This window comes from Lissotriton helveticus, chromosome 4_1, assembly GCF_964261635.1.
Source record: "Lissotriton helveticus chromosome 4_1, aLisHel1.1, whole genome shotgun sequence".
In the NCBI taxonomy this organism is placed as follows: Eukaryota; Metazoa; Chordata; class Amphibia; order Caudata; family Salamandridae; genus Lissotriton; species Lissotriton helveticus.
The window spans coordinates 1,852,969,388-1,852,984,609 of NC_136063.1; positions in this window are offsets into that span (position 1 = coordinate 1,852,969,388).

Consider the following 15,222-nt stretch of genomic DNA (forward strand, 5'->3'; position numbering starts at 1 on the left):
CTTGGTGTGAGTGGGAGCAGCTGTGGCAAAATGCAGGCCCTGACATACTGGAGGAAATTCTTAGCATTCAAGACCACCCATGGCAAAATAAATGCCCTGGTATAATGGAGGCAATTTGTGGTATATGGGGCAGCTAAGGCAAAATACTGTGCTGGCATATTGGAGGTAATTCTTGGTCTCAAGAGGATAAACATGGCATAATGGAGGGTGGGTGGGAAGGATGGTGATGAAGCAAGCAATAGGAAAATGACGGGCCTGACAGGGGACATTTTCGATATATGCATTGCCCATGACATAAGGCAGCATCAATGTCAAAATTCTTGTACTGGTATATTGTGCATAATTCTTGGCGTAAAGAGGCACCCATGGCATATGTGTGGCACCCACAACAAAATGCTTGCAATTACCCACTGGAAGTAATTCTTATAGTAGGCATATAATGTGCAATTCCTCCCACCATACTTTGCCCCCCACAAAAGGCACCATACAAAGTGGCTGGTCTTCACTGCCTAGTCTTTATTAATTCTTTTAGCTAACGCCTTCTTTATTTGTTGATGCATTGTCAACATTAGACCAACTTTATTAAATAATCCAACACACATTAATCAACATAGGTTTGTGCAGTATTCGTTTGCACCACAGTTTACAATTGTATTTACAATTCAGGATCTCATGATCTACCTTGGATGTGGGTTGTACCAGCAGGACACAACCCATCTCCATTGCTTCCATTCCATTCCCGGTAACTGCCAGTCGTCTACCCCCTTGACGCGGCCACCTGGTAATGCTTTGCGCCTTTCCTTGCGCCCCAGTTTTCCCCAAATTGCTTCTTCCAAGCACCGGCATCTCGGGTAGGGCCGGAGAATCCAGGACCACCAGCAGGACGGCCCCCTCTCCTGCCAGCCCGGAGCCCCATTGACTGCCCTCCTTGTTCCAGGATGAGCCAGTCCCTACCAAAAAAGGAGTCCCTGACAATCTTCCTTGGCCGGGACGCCGCCCGCGCCAGATCTACCTTTAACAGGGATGGGTGGGTGGGCAACTTCCTTCTATCTGTGCCCCGCGGTGCTCCCGAGGCAAGAGGACAAAGAGGGCTTCTGCCTCGTGGTCTGTGCTCTTATCCCTTTCCTTAGGGGAGGGGGGTCGCCTGCGCCCCTAGATGACGCACTGATGGCTCGCCCTACCATCTCGCATTTCATATTAACCCCTCCCACTCCCCTTGACCACATGTCTAATGGCCCCACCTCTTTCTTGCCGCCTCTTGCCCGTAATGCCACGAACGGCCCCCCTCCCGTATGCGCGGGGGGGCCTCTCATAGTAGGCATATAATGTGCAATTCGTCCCACCATACTTTGCCCCCCACAAAAGGCACCATACAAAGTGGCTGGTCTTCACTGCGTAGTCTTTATTAATTCTTTTAGATAACGCCTTCTTTATTTGTTGATGCATTGTCAACATTAGACCAACTTTATTAAATAATCCAACACACATTAATCAACATATGTTTGTGCAGTATTCGTTTGCACCACAGTTTACAATTGTATTTACAATTCAGGATCTCATGATCTACCTTGGATGTGGGTTGTACCAGCAGGACACAACACATCTCCATTGCTTCCATTCCATTCCAGGTAACTACCAGTCGTCTACCCCCTAGACGCGGCCACCTGGTACTTCTTTGCGCCTTTCCTTGCGCCCCAGCTTTCCCCAAATTGCTTCTTCCAAGCACAGGCATCTCGGGTAGGGCCGTAGAGTCCAGGACCACCAGCAGGACGGCCCCTTCTCCTGCCAGCCCGGTGCCCCATTGACTGCCCTCCTTGTTCCAGGATGAGCCAGTCCCTGCCAAAAAGGAGTCCCCGACATTTTTCCTTCACCGGGACCCCGCCACAGGGCGAGGAGCCAACTGGTGCTCTCGCACTCCCCCCCCAGTAGCTGCTTCCTTTCCGTTTCCGGCGCTACGGCCCCCAATTTAGTGTGGATGGATTATACCAACCCTGTCTTCCATATCACTGGAGACTACTGCAAATAACCGTTTTTTGCACTCGCCCCAATCTGTTATTGTTGGCTAATTTATGGGGCATGCAATCCTGCTGCAACGCAATGCATATGTTTTATATCCCTTGATGGAGGCACCCGCTCCCAAACTGCCCCCTGCTGCTTATCGGCGACCCTTTTCGCCCCTTAAATTAAGCAGGAGCATCACCCTCCTAGAAAATTATGCAACGAGGTAACATGTGTGAAATTGATCCAGACCATATCAGCCCCCCTGTACAGCGCTTTCCACCTTCTGCACTACCACCTGACCTTTGCTGGAAATTAGTGCCCAATAACTTAATGTGGCTTGCAGGACAGAATACCCAGCCTATGCCACATCCTCCACCCACATGCACCATGAATGCAGCACAGCTGAACCATTACCAGTGTAGTATAGGCAACACTGCCTAAAACAGGTATAAACTGCAATTGAAGTGCAAATAGCACTGGTATCTGCTCTATCCATGGTAATTCCCAATACCCCATACCAGAGTAACTGAGCCTTGTTCCCTCTCTGGGCCCCAAGGCAAATTCCCCCTCCAGTATTGCCCGCACAGAACCGCTACTGTGTCAACGCCCAGGGGGAAGATCCCACATTTGCCCCGTATCCATCAAACTTTACCTACATGTGGCTATGCCCCGAATGGTTACCTTGCAGCATTCCTTACGCCCCTGATGGTAAGCGCTACCCTTTGTTCTTTTGCTCCCTTAGGATGGTAACTGCACTATAGCCCAACCCAAGACAAGACACATAACAACTGTTACAGCACTACCGCACCGAAACCAAAAAACTCCACCATTGTGTGCCGGGACTGAACGCTGGCTATCCTGAAGGTACTGCCAGTTGCCATCCGGAGATCATGTCACCGCCCTGTCAGCGCCATGCACCTCTCACCAGCATGTGGAAAAAAGGAAAAGAAACCAGTCAGCGTTTGAAGATCCACCCTTTTGAGGGAGCACTTATAAATATATAGCCAACAGTACATTCAAATAAACCCATGAGCCACTCCCTGGCAAGCAAGATGTAGTTCCAGCACACTAAGCTGCTCCTCCCCAATCGTGATCTATGTAAGCACCTTCTGCATCACCCCCACCCGTGCTTATGTCACACCTTTGACGACCTCACCTTGCATCTTTGGCATGCCGTAACCCCTGCAATAATTGCTTCCTCCATAGCAGCAACTAAGTTACTTGTTTCCAAAATGCCAGTGGCCCCATGTTTGGCCTGTAATGAAAGTGCCCAACTTGTCTTTTGGGAGTAGCCTGCTGACTAGCCCGCCATTTATTGTAATTGCCTCCTTAGGCATTGAGAAAGAAAACGAATTGAAAAACCCTTAAGTGCGTATGAATACATAACCAAACAGTTATTGCCGAGCCAAATAAAATCAGATTGAACCCTTCAGCTCCCACCCGGCAAACCCGGGACATGCTACCTGCTGTTTAGCTTCCTGCTCAATTGAGAATGACGTAGAATCAACACCTGAATGCGCGTCCCCCCCCCTTTTTTTATTTTATTAAGCCCTGTTACTTACAATTATTGCACTGCCGACTATGCAGATGTGTGCGTAACTACGTATCCCGCCCCTCAGTGTGCCACACCACCCATACAGACTTTTTGCCCTTGTTCATACAATTGTAACCAGCAACACCATTTGACGTAATATTGAAAAATTTTGACCTCAAAATGACAGGATCTGAACTCATAACTTTGAAGTAAGAAACTGTGCTTTTGACCACGAGGCCACCGTGACTCCTTTGAGCATTGTTGATTAATTGTGCCATCCTCTGCCACCCCAATGCGCCTGACACCAAACAGTCAACCTGTCAACTTGTTTCATTGAGATAACTGAGAAGATCTCATCGGGCATCTGTGGTCTGAAGCCAAAACATGCCGACGTGTATCCAACTAAGCATCCCCAAAACCTTAGCCCGTTACTCTGTTCTTTCATAATCTTACTTGTCCATAAAATTGCAACCAGCAGTCCCTTTTAAAGAAATATCAAAAATGTGAACTCAAAAGGACATGATTTGAACCCATAATCTTTAGAGTGTCAGTGACCTTAACCACGAGGCTGCGGTGACTCATTCCCTTCCCCCGTTCTTTTAAATGTGCGATCATCTGACACCAATTTGAACTGCCAACAACCCGGCCACTTTTAAGCTCGTTTACCACCTGTGATACCTGCTGCTACCTCTGCAGCTCCGGCCAATAAACCACATCCTCTCCATATAATAATGTCCCATCCCTCTCAAACGCAGGGGAACTCTGCGAAATCTCTCCCCCACCACCCCGTCACATGATATACTGCCAGCCCGAGACTCTACTTCGATCACTCCCCTGTTCCTTCGCCACTGCACCACCACAGTTGATTTCCAGAATGCAGAACCATGTCATACATTCACCCCAGCACCGAGTTCTGAGCGTGACTCCGTTTCCTTTTGCCCACCATGCTAGTCCACTATGACCCCAGCCATTTACAAACCAGTCTTGACGCGGTGCCCCCCAGGAACAGACTCGCCCGTACTGCCACTCCATCCCTTTCGCAAAGCGGCTACTCAAAGTGAGAAGCCCCACGTCGTGCTCACTAGCCACATACTCGTAACTGACTAATGTCTAGGAAAGGCACCTGACCTTAAAACGTTTCTTTCACCCTTGACAACCATAGCTTGCATTATCCTTTTCGCCTTACAACCCAGCGGCTCTTACCTGTGTAGCCCATCCGTGACCCAAGGGCAAGACCCTCCCGCCTGTTGTCAGCGGCTTACAATTTTAATCCTTCCCGAATCTACTACGGATCGGCCCACGATGCGTACCCCCTGAATCGGGCATGCATGACAAGCCATGGCTGTATTCAAGCAGGAGTACAAACCCTGGACCGAGGGCGGGACCTTCCTCCTCCTGTCAAATTCCCCCTACCAATCTTGCTTTCAAGTCCCTGATGCCCTGCTCCCTATTCTCGCTGTACTGGCTCTTCCTTCCTTTGTACCAGTCCATTACAAACTCCGGACTAACATTACCGAGAGTTAAGTAAATGCCAATGTCGAAGCACGCACACTGGTAAGGGAAAAACCTACGAACCCCGCCCCTGGGTTACCTAATAGTTGCTTTCGCCACTAAAGCATTAACGATAGCAGACTACACATGTGGTTTGAGAGTCTGCCATTTATTGCAGTATTATCCTTCTAACTGTGGTTGGTACTCGTTTGTAACATGCACACGTCACTTTCTCTTGAAACACAGTTTTTCTACCTCTTACATTTTGTTTGTTTTCGATACCTGCACAAGTGCCACCAGTGCCTACTTAACGTTTGTTCTTGTGTTTGAGTGTCCTCCATATATCGCAGTATTATACCTCTATGTTTTCTTTGTACGCCTTTGTAACCTGCACACATGTCACTTTTCCTCCTGTAATGCCCCGTTTGCTAACTCTGGTATTCTGTTGGCTCACGATCGTCACTTTTGCCTCACTTCATGTAACGTTTGCTTTTGTAATTTGCTCACTTGTAATGTTCCCTTGTATCCCTTCTGCTTCCACCGTGAAGCGCTCTGACACTTTCGGGTAAAGTCTGCACTACACAAAACGCACAAACACAAATAAATTAAATAAGGTCCACAACGCCACTGCCGGAGAGCTCGCATCCCTGCCTTCCGCCCCACGCTCCCCACATTCCAGCCTCTATTTTTCTTCACCGGCGCGTCGCGCCTTAAGATAGTCGTCTTGGTTTCCCGTTTCCTTGAATGCAAAAGCGGACTTCGCGCCACTACCCCCGCTCGCAGCCCTGCCTTCCGCCCGCGCTCCCCACATTCCAGCCTCTATTTTCTTCACCGGCGCGTCGCGCCTTAAGGTAGTCGCCTTAGTTTCCCGTTTCCTTGAATGCAAAAGCGGGCTTCGCGCCACTACCCCCCAGAGTGTGTCTAAAATGTCCCCTTCGGCTGAATGTTGTGCATAATAGGTTTTTATCTTACGCGCTTCCATGCAGCGCTTATCTCCCCCCCCCCCCAACGGTGCCCTAGCGCCCCACCTAAGATCAGCAATACTACACCAGGAGAAACCGAACCAACGTCCCAATCGCAATCTAATTTGAGGCTCACCATACGTTGTCTCCAATACATAAAATATTACCAATTGTCTCAATTGCCTAGGTGTCAGTGAGCTGTGAGAACGGGCATCCCTGTGGGTGGGGAATTAAGTAGATTTTTCCAGTAATCGTGAAAAATATTTTCGCCGTTCCTGTCGCGCGTGAAGTGATGTGCTACTTCTGAAACCCTGTCTAACATGTTATCCGTGTTTGCTTCACCAGTCCTGACAGTGCGTTTTCTCACTCAGTGCTGTATGTGAGAGTGAGCTTCTATTTCTATTAGGATGTCCCTGCCATCTGTGCTATAACAACCTTAAATAGTGGCTGTGTCGAGCCTAATGCTATGAACAGTTACTGCGCCTTCTCCTCGGAGACATCACTGATAATAGCTCCGAGTGGAGCCGTGTGCCCCGACTTTTATCTACAAAGCGCTGCCAAAAACCGCCTACTCCTCGATCGCCTCTGCTCCCCCATGTCCTAATCGTCGCACTCTATTCATGCACCTTTAACGATCCTCCACATTCGATAGTTAATTCCCATAATATTTGAAACAGTTCAAGCCCTGGCCTCGAACCCCACGCTCCATAAGGAAAACCCGCCGGCTCCTACCCGGCGTATACAGCCTTATAGCCCCCACGCCGGCACCCTACTCATTCCACATTAACAACATAATCAATTAAGCGTTGCCGAAATTAAAACGGCCCTCACTACGAACCTTGCCTGCTTGCTACGCTGTGAGGCCCCCTCACCCCGGTGCCCGCCGCAACTTCCAACTTCCTTCTATCTGTGCCCCGCGGCGCTCCCGAGGCAAGAGGACAAAGAGGGCTTCTGCCTCGTGGTCTGTGCTCTTATCCCTTTCCTTAGGGGAGGGGGTCGCCTGCGCTCCTAGATGACGCACTGATGGCTCGCCCTACCTTATCGCATTTCATATTAACCCCTCCCACTCCCCTTGATCACATGTCTAATGGCCCCACCTCTTTCTTGCCGCCTCTTGCCCGTAATGCCACTAAAGGCCCCCCTCCCCTATGCGCGGGGGGGGCTCTCAAAACATGAGGGAAGAAGATCTATGGCACATTTTGAAAAAATGGGGTCAGCTGTGGTAAGCTTTGAACTGTATTCAATCAATCAGGGTTGGTAAAGTGCAGCTACTCACCCGTGAGGGTGTCTAGGCGCTGGGGGAGAAGGGAGGTGGCTCCATTGAGTGCTGGGGTCATCCGAAGAGCACATCACAGAAGTAATGCAATGTTTTGTAAAAGTCAGCATTTTTAGCAAGTTTACGTGAAACGTGTTTTTCTAAAATGCATTATTAGATTCATTTTTTTTAAAACAAGTCTCTGGGGTCCCCCAAACCCTTCTAGAAGACTTGAGGCTCAGTTCACTAGCTCACTTGAATACAGGACAAGTATTAAGCCCCATTAGTTTTAAATAACACCAACTGCCACTGATAGAATGTCAATGAGAGAGAAACCTATAGCTGTAGATAGGCTGCACCAGTGCTAGAGGCATTTGCCGATTTGATAACATTTTGAATTGATCAGCAGCATTACAGTAATTCTGAAGTCTTTTGTTTGCTTCTGTCCAAGTTCATAAACATCTGCAAAACTATGAAATAGCATCACTGGACCATACTCATACAAACTGGACATATATTTTTCTGTACTAAATGGTAAATATGTCAAAGCATAAATGATTAAGGTTTTTTATGCTTTATTTATTTCACAAATCTGATGCTATCGCAGTATGTAATAGAAAATAATGAAAATTAATTGATTACATTATTTGTGCAGTATCAATACATAAAGAGCTCTATCATGATTTGATACCTAAAAATACCTTCACAGTTATGACAGCAAGCTGCTAGTAAATCGTTTTTAGCTTTTAAATATAACTTGGAAATCCAGCAACATCTACTTTGGCATGGAATTAAGAGGGAAGGCTCTGTTTTACGTAAATTCTACCGCAAAATCCTATCAGTTGCCTTAATTACCAAGACTTAGGGAGGACATTTCAATTTGGCGAATTTTTTTGCTATTGTTTGGATACCGTGGAGACGAAAACTCAGCCAAAAAATGCTCGTTCCTTTTTTTTAGAGCATCAGGAATAAAACTAGCATTTTGTAATGAGGCCTCTTCATTGTCTCTGGTTTTTGCCCTTCCTTAGTTCCTTGTGTGCTCCTGGAGAGCACACACAGTCACTATGGAACAGTGGCTGAATAGGAATTTTGTGGAATTGCAAGTATGTGGTGTCGAATTTCTGATTTAAGGCCTCACACTGGAGATTCTATTAGGATGGAGAATGGAGAATGCTGGAAAGTTCTAAGAGGAGTCAGTTGAGACTTGGAGATTGGTGGCTGAGATGCATTAGAGAGCTTTCCTACACAAACTAGCGTTGAAGATGGGATACACTTATTGATGAAAGCCTGCACCTCAACATTGTGAAGTACCTGGTCACACTTGAAAAATGCTGTTCCTTAATGAAGCTGCTTGCGTGTTGGTGGGAGGCTTCACAGAGTGAAGAATTACTGCATGAGATGAGGAAGACGTCACGACATGTCTGGTGAGGTGTTGCAAGTCATTTATGGTCTTTGCGACATTTTTAGCTGTTGTGAAATGCATTTAATCTCCAAGGTGGCTGTTGTAAACTGGTGTACCCAATCGGCTTTAGAACAAGCACAACGGTCTCGCCTTTGCAAAAGTTAGAGCTATTGGCATTGTAAATGACAACATTTTTATTTATGTGTTGGTTTTGAGAACAGATAAATAAATGGCATTGACATTTACAATGCCAATAGTTTAATCTCTCGCAAATGCGAGAGCTTTTGCATTTGCACCCACACACAGAGCCACACGCACACAGAGCCACACACAAACACAGAGCCACACACACAGAGCCACACACACACACACAGAGCCATACACACACACACACGCAGAGCCACAAACACACACGCAGCGCCACACACACACAGAGCCACACACATACACACACACAGAGCCACACACACAGCCACAAACACACACACAGAGCCACACTGCCCCCCCCACACAGACATGGAATTCTCCCCCCTGCTGACTCTACTTGTAGCACACTGCCCTCCCCACTGGCATGGCATTCTCCCCCTTGCAGGGCACTTCTGACACTGAGGGCATTCCCCAACTTGTAGCACACTGCCCTCCCCACTGGCATGGCATTCTCCCCCTGCTGACACTGAGGGGCATTCTCCTACTTATAGCTCTCTGCCCTCACCACTGACAGGTCAGTCTCCCCCTTGCAGGGCACTGATGGGCATTATCACACTTGTAGCACACTCCCTCCCCACTGGCATGCCATTTCCTCACTGACCAGGCATTCTCCCACTGCCCTCTCCACTGACAGGGCACTTTCAAGAGTGTCGCAGCATTCCACTGATGACCCAGCCCTCCCTCCCCACTGACAGCTTAGTCTCCCCCATGCAGGGCATTGCTGACACTGATGCTCACTCTCCCACTTTCAGGACACTGCCCCCTCCCTGCGCACTCTCCTCCTTGCACAACAGCGCTCCTGGGGACCAGCTGTCAGTGACGGGACACCGCTGGTGCGAGCCGCTCTCACCTGACAGGTGTGCCGGGGGTTCTTGTGTGCACCGCTCTCGCCGCTGCTCCCGCTGGAGTTGCTGGTCTCACGCTGCTGTCCTGGGCTGACCCCTCGGCAGCTGCGGCGTGTGCTGGGGGCACGTGCCCGCGCTCCCTTCGCACGAGACGGAGGGGGGTAAACTGGGAGGGTAGTGCTGGCGAGATCGACGAGGGACCAAATCACTGCTGCGACGCCTCCCTCAGCCCGCGGGCCATTTCACAGCGCAGTTTCATATCCCGCACACAATAAAACCGATAATACGGAGTCAAATCAGAATTATAATGGTATTTTTATTTTACTTTACATATAATTTAGTAAGAGTATTCCTAAGCGTTCAATACTGTAAAATATATTGAAGCACTTTTCTTCATGCGATTCTTGAGTAGAATACATATCACTATTTAGTTAATAAGTATATTACAAGCAAAGGTGTAATATTAAAGGAGATGTCTTCAACTGCATTGGAGTTATGAAGACCGCTGCCTCTTCCAAGATGGCCGCTTAATTGTGTGGCTTCCTGCACAGGCCCTGCAGTGCCCGGAGCAGAGGGGAGCAGCGGGTTCACCTTCTCTGTCTGGCTCACCTCCCACGCAGTTCAAGCACGGGCAGGGGCCTGGAATGCTTGACTGTCTGCACGCTTCTCCAGGGCTCCCGAGCAGTCCCTGCGGGGGAGCTGAGCCTGCTCGCACGCAGAGCCGTCTGAACAATGCCACTCTCACGTCGCAGCCTGAACACACAGTCCAGGGGCTTAGCCCCCTCTGGAGCTGCACACACCATGCATTTGTGGTTCACAGAGATAATTTATTCATACAACGACCGTGGGAACTCGATATTGCCCATAAGGGGGCGTAGTGGCATTGGGCGTATGCGGAGCTAAGGCTCCGGTGCCAGGCAGGAGGCAGCTGATCCAGAGGAATGATTCTGGCAAAAACCCATCAAGCATTGCATAGGCTCATGCCTAAACAGAGGACACGCATAAACAGCGAGACGGACAGCAGGATTCTGTAAGCCCTGTCTTTTTCAGACTGAAGGGCGTGTTTTTCTTTCTCCCCTCTTCTCCATTGGCTGGAATGTAAACAACAGGTGTGTTTTTGACTGTTGTTTTACATTTCAGCCAATGGAGAAGAGGGGAGAAAGAAAGTCAAAAACACGCCCCCTCAATCCGAAAAAGACGGGCTTAGATCGAAAAAATAACGTCACTGGGACCTCTTCTACAATGGCTAGCCACAGTTTAGGAGGCCAGCCAATGGAGAAGAGGGGCGGCGCTTAACCTCGCTACTCCAAGTCATTAAATCTCGCCAGCGAGACTGCGCATGTGCGCAGCCTACGCTAGCCGAGACCTGAAAAGGAGAGTTGGCTGTAATACAACCTCTTCTATCTTAGAAAATGACCTGATTGCTGAAGTCAGTTGCCTTAATATCTTAGAAAATGACCTGATTGCTGAAGTCAGTTACCTTCTTGTTTTTGAGCATAACAAGGTCTATTTTCATAGAAAAGGACCCAATTGCTTGTGTATTGATGCACAGCCGCTATTTATTTCTTTAAAACGTGGTCAATTGTCTACAGAAAGGGGTTTGAGTGTGTATTTGACGCATAGTGGCATCCACCGCATGTAAGATTGGACTCTGGGGATCATGCTGATTGGGGGAAATGTATACCCAAGATAGAGACCAGTCCTGTAAAAAGGCATCTGTCACTGCCACCTCCGGATCTGGCTCCAACTGAAGAATAGAGGAATCTGTTGATTGACATGTCAGGTGAAAAGGCTCACCGAACATGGGCGAAATCTGTGATTGAGAAGGAAGAATATCTTCAGATGGAGTCTCCATTTGCTAAAATCTCAGAGAAAGCAGGAGTGCCAATCCACCCCTGAGTTTCTCTCCCCAGGCAGGTACTCTGCTGTGACCGACCATCAACCCCCCTGTGGATAGGGACCCCCGCTTGGCTCCCCAGTACTATCTGCTGGCATCCAACTTCAGAATGACATCCCTGGAGCTGGCAAAGATCTCTTTGCCATTCCAGACTCCATGTTGTCAAATCACCACGTCATTTCAGGCTTGGCCTCTTCCAAGAGGCGAACCTGTTCTGAAGAAGACAGGCCCTTTGGCAGGTGATGGATTTTGAGTATCTGTAGAGCCCTAAAAAATGACATTCATGGAAGCTCCGGGAGACCAATAATCCAAGCCAGAGATCTCAGCGAGATTGTCAGACTCTCTAACCTCAACTCCTTCTTGATATTCCAGATTTTTTGGGTCGGAAGAATCAATTGGAACAAAACTGAATCTATCTGGAACCCCAAAAACTCAATGCCCTGTGAAGGGTTCAGACAAGACTTCAGTTGATTGATGACAAACCCCAGGTCTTGGAGGAGTTGAAGTGCCCAGGACAACTGCAGATTCACTGTTTGCTGGTTTTGGGACAAGAGAATCAGATCATCAAGGTAGATGATCAACCTCACGTCATTGGCATTAAGAGCCTCTACTATGGATCTCATTAGCTTGGGAAAGCACCAAGAAACTGATGAGAGACTAAAGGGAAGTACCTTGAACTCGAAGCAGTGCTGAGCCAAGTGAATTGGAGGAATTAACGATGAGGGAGGAAAATGGGAATAGTCAGGTACGCGTCCTTCAGGTCCAAATGGCCATCCAGTTGCCTTCTTGCAGAATATCCTAAAGAAGTCGGATCCTCTCCATCTTGAAATGTCTGTACACTATCCAGGCCAACTAGTTTAACTGCAGGTCGATTTCCATTAGGATGGAACCTTGGCGCTCGGTTGATGAGCACCTTGGCGTTTCCTAGCTGAAAGACCACACAATGTGGCCACCCAACAAGGAGATCTGGATCTATTGGTGTATTTGGATTCCTTAGTCTGAAATGGCAGCTCCAGAATTTTTTGTAATGGGCCCCTAAATGTCCAAGCGCTTGTCCTTGCAGTTACGCCTGCCCTATCGGGCCCTCCTTAAGTTCCTTGGACCACTTTTATATAAACATTCCCATGGTGGGATCTACCGCTAGAGTCTCCGTGACCTTCCCCACTAGGTCAGGCCTAGGGCATTCAGTGCGCAACCTGGTGCGCACATCCTTGTGTAAACTTTGCCTGATACGGTGCTGAATGTAATCAGCAACCTCCTGCGGAGGAGTTCAGCTACAGGACTGAGGATTGAAGGTCAACACCTTTGGGACCCTGGATTGTGCATCTGTGGGGTGCCCAGAACACCTCTTACTAAGCCCCGTAGCGTCTTCCTGGTCCTTTTTGCTGGGGTCAGCGGACGAAGAGTTTGAATCCGACAGGGCTGAAGGAATCAGGGCAGCAACCAAATCACGGAGTTGAGACTATAACTATGGTCATCCCTGAAGTCTCTGACAGTTTCTCAAAAGTCTTGGTATGTGTACACCTTTTTGCCTTAGCTTTTCCATTACTAGGCTTGTCAAGAAGGACCAGTGAACCCTCTAAAGGTGGTCAAGGCAGGTGCCAACCGTGCTGACAGACGAAGCCCTTAAAATGATAAGTAAGTAGGCCCAGAGCCCTGGCCAGGGCTTTGTTGATGGATGTCTGGACACTAGTATTTAAGGCATTAACCACGTTCTCCTCCAAAGAGGCCTGCATGTCCTCCTGATAGTCTTTACTGTCTTCAAAAGGCTAGTATTGGGCTATGTCGCACAATATATGAGGCCAATAGAGCAGCAAAGTTCCAAAATTAGGGTAGTCGAGGGCTACAGTAAGGGGGAGTGCAGAACCCCAGCAGGCGAATAATGTGATAAAGCTTGGAAGGAGCCCCCTGTAGGTGCAAACCTTTACTACCATGGACACACTCAGAGGCACCAGGGCATGAAGGGACCAAAATTTCGAGCACTATTAAGGCCAGAAACCACCGGGGCCCACTAGTGGGAAGAAGACCTAAGGGGCTAGAAATAAGACTGTGGCCATCGGAAAGACAACCGCGACCGGCTCAACTTAAAATGAGCTATGCAGGGGATCACTGACTCGAGAGGCTGAAGCGCTCCCCCTGAAACAAATCACAGAGTTAAACACACCTTAGAAAATTGCAACAAGCAATCACCAAGTGCAATAAGATAAAGGGTGATGTGCTGTTATCAACGGGGGTGCGCACAACCTCCACAAGAAAATGGTGCTCACTGCAGGGCAGAACCATAAAATGGCATATAATAAATGTAATAATTAGCCATCAATATTAAAGTAGATAAAAAAGTGTTTAGCTTGGTGCGAAGCAGCAAAGAAAGAGGATTCTAAAATGGCGGTGGTGCCTGATCCTGGGTTATTGGTGATTGGAGCATGTGACTACTTATGGACTAGAGGTTCATGGGATATGTAGTTTTTTCATTTGTATTGCTTTAATTGGTTGCTGTTAATTTATGCAGTAAAGAGAGAGAAGCATAATCAGAGCCTCCGGTCCTGACAGAGTTTAACACTGAGATGTATGCAAATTTGGAAAAACAGAGCATACTTATCTGGGTGATACACACACCGCTTGTGCCTGTGCCTCTTGGCGATAGCAGGAATAGCTGGTGTCAGGGAAAAGTGGTGGGGCAGCATGGGGGGGCGCAATGACTACAACAACACACAAAAACAAAGAACGTACCTGCCGCCCGGCGCATCAGTGCTCTTCTGCTCCTCTGGCTCCACTGCAGAACAAGCGCCCAGACTTCCCTATGAGCAATCTAGAGGGTGTTCTCATGCTGCTGACAGAATGAGAGAAGTGCAGGAATTGGCCTGAACTTGCTGGATTTGCATTCCAACAGGGACTAGAAGCCTGTGCCTGCTGTCTCCAACCCTGTAATCTGCTCGGGTTGTAGACCTCTTAGTGCGCATGTCTGTTTGGCCATCCGGGTAGGTCGCTTCCCCACCGCTGCAGCTCCGCCGGTTCCCGTGTTCTCCTGTCTGCCTACCTCCTCCCGCATCAAGCCCCATTGCTGGTCTCGCCCGCTAGACCCGCCTCGCTCTACTTTTACCCCAGTGCCCCTCTTCTCTTCTGTACCCCGTGTGTCCCGTGTGCCTGCTCGCCCCTTTTTCTCCTTGTTCCCCGTGTGTTTTTCTGTTGATTGGTCTGCTTTTTTACTTTCAGATCGCTTCCTGAGCGCCTCCCGATTGCCACTTTCCCGCCGCTGCCTCCCGTGCAGCCCCCCCCGCCCCCACGCCGATTAGCTGGGCCGGACGCCCACCTCCCGCCTCCCAGCTGACCCCTCCTCCCCTCCCACCCTCATATGGCGGCCGCTGTGCAGTAGAGACAGCGACCCTTGACCCTCCGGGTAGGTCGCTTCCCCACCGCTGCAGCTCCGCCGGTGCCCGTGTTCTCCGGTCTGCCTGCCTCCACCCGCATCGTGCCCCATTGCTTGTCTCGCCTGCTATACCCGCCTCGCTCTACTTTGACCCCAGCACCCCTCTTCTCTTCTGTACCCCGCGTGTCCCGTGTGCCTGCTCGCCCCTTTTTCTCCTTGTTCCCCGTGTGTTTTTCTGTTGATTGGTCTGCTTTTTTACTT